The sequence below is a fragment of the Mus caroli genome, chromosome 17 (genome assembly GCF_900094665.2).
Source record: "Mus caroli chromosome 17, CAROLI_EIJ_v1.1, whole genome shotgun sequence".
Classification (NCBI taxonomy): Eukaryota; Metazoa; Chordata; class Mammalia; order Rodentia; family Muridae; genus Mus; species Mus caroli.
The window spans coordinates 44,519,083-44,523,677 of NC_034586.1; positions in this window are offsets into that span (position 1 = coordinate 44,519,083).

The following is a 4,595-nucleotide window of genomic DNA, read 5'->3' on the forward strand; positions in this document are numbered from 1 at the left end:
TTTTTGGTTTTTCGAGACAGGGTTTCTCTGTATAGCCCTGGCTGTCCTGGAACTCACTTTGTAGACCAGGCTGGCCTCGAACTAAGAAATCCGCCTGCCTCTGCCTCCCGAGTGCTGGGATTAAAGGCGTGCGCCACCACGCCCGGCTGACCTTGTACTTCTTCTTCTCCTGCCTCTACCTCCCAGGTGGTGATATGATAGGTGTGTGGTACCAATGATTCACAGTTTATGTAGCACTGTAGATGAAACCAATAACTTCATGCATGCTAGGCAAGGATTCCATCAGCTGTGCTACATCCCCAGAAACCCCCACTCCCACCCCAGCTACCATCTTGACTGGAATCTTCCTGAATGACCCTGAGCCAGACCCAAATCACTCTACTGTGTGCAAATTCCTGAGCTACATTCCTGTGTGAAGCCATGGCTGTTTCAATGGTTTAAAGCTGCTAGGTCTGGGTTTATTTGTTACATAGCAATGGAAATGAGCAACAAATTAGCACAGACTAGCTGTGAGTCCTCCCTGTTCCTCCTCCTCTTCTTTGGTTTTTTTGAGACAGGATTCCTTTGTGTAGCTTTGGCTCTCCTAGAACTAGCTCTGTAGACCAGGATGGTCTCGAACCAACAGAGATCTGCCTATCTCTGCTTCCCCGGTGCCAGGATTAAAGGCCTGTACCACCATTGCCTGTTGAATTCCCTCTTCTTTCTGGCAAGACTTTTCTTCTCTGCAGGATCCTGCTCCCCCTCACTCTCCATATGATTCCCAAGTCCCAGAACTACAGAAAGAAGTAAGAAGTAGCTCACGCTGCTTAGAAGGTGCCACCGTGCTGCCTGCAGAGACAGAGAACCCAGAGATAAGGCTTATCCCCAGGGGCATCCTGACTCAGCTGCCATAGAGGTATCTTGTGAAAGAAGATGGGATAGGGTCTGGGATGTGGCTCAGGTGATGGGGGAAGGGGATGGGGAATGGAAGAGAAGGGAAGGGGATGGGGAAAGGGAAGAGAAGGGAAAGGGAGGGAAGGGAAGAGGAGGGAAGGGGAGGAAAGGGGAGGGGAGAAGAGGGGAGGGGAGGGGAGGGGAGGGGAGGGGAGGGGAGGGAAGGAGGACTTGGGCTGCAAGAATGTCCCCATAGTCACAGGCATTTGAACATTTTATCCATAGTTGGCAGTGCTGTCTGCAGGTCTAGGAACTCCCCTCTAAGGATGTGCTTTCCCAGGAAGTTTAAAGACTTGTGCCATTTTCAGTTTGCTTTCTGCTTTTCCTTGTGGCTCAAGATGTGACTTCTCTACCCACTGCTGCAGCCGCCATGCCTGCCGCGTGCTGCTGTGCTTCCTTGGCATGACTGGGCTCTTAGCCTTCTGGAACCATAAGCGAAAACAGTCTTTCTGCTAAAATTTGCCTTGATCAGGGGGTTTTAGCACAGCAACAGGAAAGTAGCCAAAAGGAAAAACCTCAGTCATTTGCCTGCTTCCCAGAAGTCCTGCAGGTTCCTTCCAGCCCTACCCCATAGGACAGCATTGGGTGAGAGTGATTCTGACTTTAGCACGGGGGATGGGTGCCCCTTGACCTCCTGCTGTATGTGTACAGAGGCACACGTGTGGCACCCTTCACTTCATCCCTGACTTTGCGAGATGTGTCCATGTAGTTAGAGGCAGTGAGGATCCTGCCTCCTCATTGCTGGGGCGAACTCAATACACTGGCCTGTGTGTCTGTTCCGCCATCGTGAGACCATCAGATTCTCCACCGGGAGACTATGGTGAGCAGTGTCTTTGGTTTGGATGAGTCCAAGTTGTTTTGCACATCGCAAGCAGGTAGTATATATATAGTATGTGTATGTCGACTTGGTAGTATGTGCCCAAGTAGGTGCTCCAACCTGTAGTTGCCAGGGACAACATGTGAGGGGTAGGAGGACACTGGTGTACACCACCCTTAAGAGATGGGACTCGAGCTCAAGCCAAGCACTTGACAGCTGTCTCTGAGCGGGGGAAGCTGGACTTCACCCTGAGAGCAGGCACTCTGGAGAATCAGGACCATCTCTGGCATCAGTCCTTCTAGTCAAGGTAACAATACAGATGAGACCACACTGCCAGGCGGTGGTGGCACACACCTTTAATCTCAGCACTCAGGAGGCAGAGGAAGAGGGATCTCTGTGAGTTCGAGGCCAGCCTGGTCTACAAAGTGAGTTCCAGGACAGCCAGAGCTACATAGAGAAACCCTGTCTTGAAAAGCCAGAAACCAGGCCTGGAGAGATGGCTCAGTGGCCAAGAGCACGGACTGCTCTTCCAGAGGTCCTGAGTTCAATTCTCAGAAACCACATGGTGGCTCACAACCATCTGTAATGAGATCTGATGCCCTCTTCTGGTGTGTCACAGGTACAGTGTACTCATATAAATAAAGTAAATCTTTTTTAAAAAAGAAAGGAAGAAAGAAAGAAAGAAAGAAAACAAAAAAGAAACTAAAATCCCAAACAATGACCGCAAGCCCCACACATGATTAGGTGTCTGCTGTTTGCAGAATATCACTTACTGATGAAGCTTTGAGCCCTTTGGATGCCAATTTCCCCACCATTATCCTCAGCTTCTGGGATGTGGTCTTATAGAGGGGCTGAGAGAGGGTTGAAGTGAGGGGGAAGGCAGAGGAGGCCACAGGCTTGAACTCCACAGGTTGGCGGAAGACCTGGAGCTGTGTACCGCTGGTCCCAGAAGGGAAAGAGACACGAGAGCGGCTGGTGTCTGGGGTCCCAAGGACAAGGATGAAGAGGACAAGAAGTCCCCCCATCAATCTGACCACAGAGCACATTATTATTGTTATTATGAAGTATCCCGGGGCTGATGCTCAGCCTGGCCTGGCCGGGGGAGGGGAGGCCCTAATGGTCCCATAAATCCAGGCCATAAAGAGTAATGGGGGGAGACAAATGAGATAATTAGAAATAAATCTCACCGAGGTCTCTATTCATCAGCGTCTCTGGAACTGGCCAATCTTCCGAGCCATTAGCCAGGGCCTCTAATTAACGCTAAGCTGCCCAGTTCTGCGACGCTCAGCTCTGTGTCTGGGAGGGTCCCAGGCTGAGGGGCAGCTCTGCCCCCACAGCTCACGATGGGTGACCTTGGGAGGAGCCAAGGCCAGGTCCCCACAGAACGCTCCTCTTCAAGTGTCTAGATTCTTACTCTTCCTTCTCAAACACTGCCCCAACTCTTTTCTTTGTTTGTCTTGTGTCTGTCTCTTTGCCTGTGGGCCACCTCTTCCCTTTCTTTAGCTCACCCCATGCTTGCATCTGCTCTATGTCCTGGTATTTCTTTCTCACACTTGATCTTAGCCAAAAGGCCGAGAAGTGATCTGGTATTTCTTTCCCATTAGATGGTTGCTGTTCCTGTGGTTGAGCCATGGAGGGTCTTAGTTAGAAGGCATAATGGGGGGGATAATCCTCCACCATCTGTCTCCCCTGTCACCTGGTCAATACCAGAACAAGGACCCATGACAAACCATGCCCCAGAGCAGTCTGGGAATGGAGAAAATGCCCTTTGGGTTTTAGTTCCATATCCCTTGGGGTCTTAGTTCCATGGGTTCTGTTCATTCTCCCTTTCATTCTCTCTCTCTTGCTCCGTCCCTCTTCCTCCCTCCTCCACCCCCCCACCCCCGTCTGTCTGTCTTAGGGCCTCTCTTCTCTGTCGGCCCCTTACTCTAACCTCCATCCTATGGGGCCTAAGAGAGAGCTGCCATCTCCTCCAAGCCCAGGGTTGTTGAAGGCATACACCCTTCCTGTGCTGTGTTTTACTGTTGGAGCTTTCAAGTCCAACAACCCCACCTAACAGGGTTGGTCAGCCATGGTAGTCCAACCTGATCGCGGTGTCCATCCATGTCACGTGACTTCGACCTAGCCAATCACAGCCTTTCAGGATCAGCACAGCACTAGGCCTGAAACATAAGCTGAGTGAATTGCTCTGTTCTTGTCCATGTTAGAGGACTTCTCAGGGTACCAGCTGAGACTGTGGGCTGCTGGTGTGTGAACACACCCCGCCCCCTGGCACACACCTAGTTCCTACCCCTCTGCCGTTATGGCCATGTTATGCCCCAAAAGCAGGTTTAGAGGTGGTAGGTATTGTGGGATGAGAGGTGGTTGGGACAGGGTGGCAAAGCCACTGAGGTACTGTGGTGTAGGTGTCATCCCAGATTGTGACCCTCCTCTCCCCAGGGAAAGCCAGCATTCAGGAGCGCGCTCAGTCTTCCTATGTCTCTGCCCCCAAAGCTCCTGCTGTGACCTTCCCTAGCTACAGTGGAGTTCTGCTGCCCCCCTACCCCCAGCAATATGGGTTTGCAGCAGCCCTGATGGCCTCAGAGACCACCCCAAGTCCACCTTGGCAGAGAGCCCAGGACATGGCTGCAAATAAGTATGTCTGCTCAAGCTGTCCCCTTCAGTAGCTCTGGAGCCACTGGTGGTGTTCTGAAATTCCATGTGCCCGGCTTTGGGTCAAGAATGAGAAGTGCCAGCCGGGCGTGGTGGCGCACGCCTTTAATCCCAGCACTTGGGAGGCAGAGGCAGGCGGATTTTTGAGTTTGAGGCCAGCCTGGTCTACAGAGTGAGTTCCAGGACAGCCAGG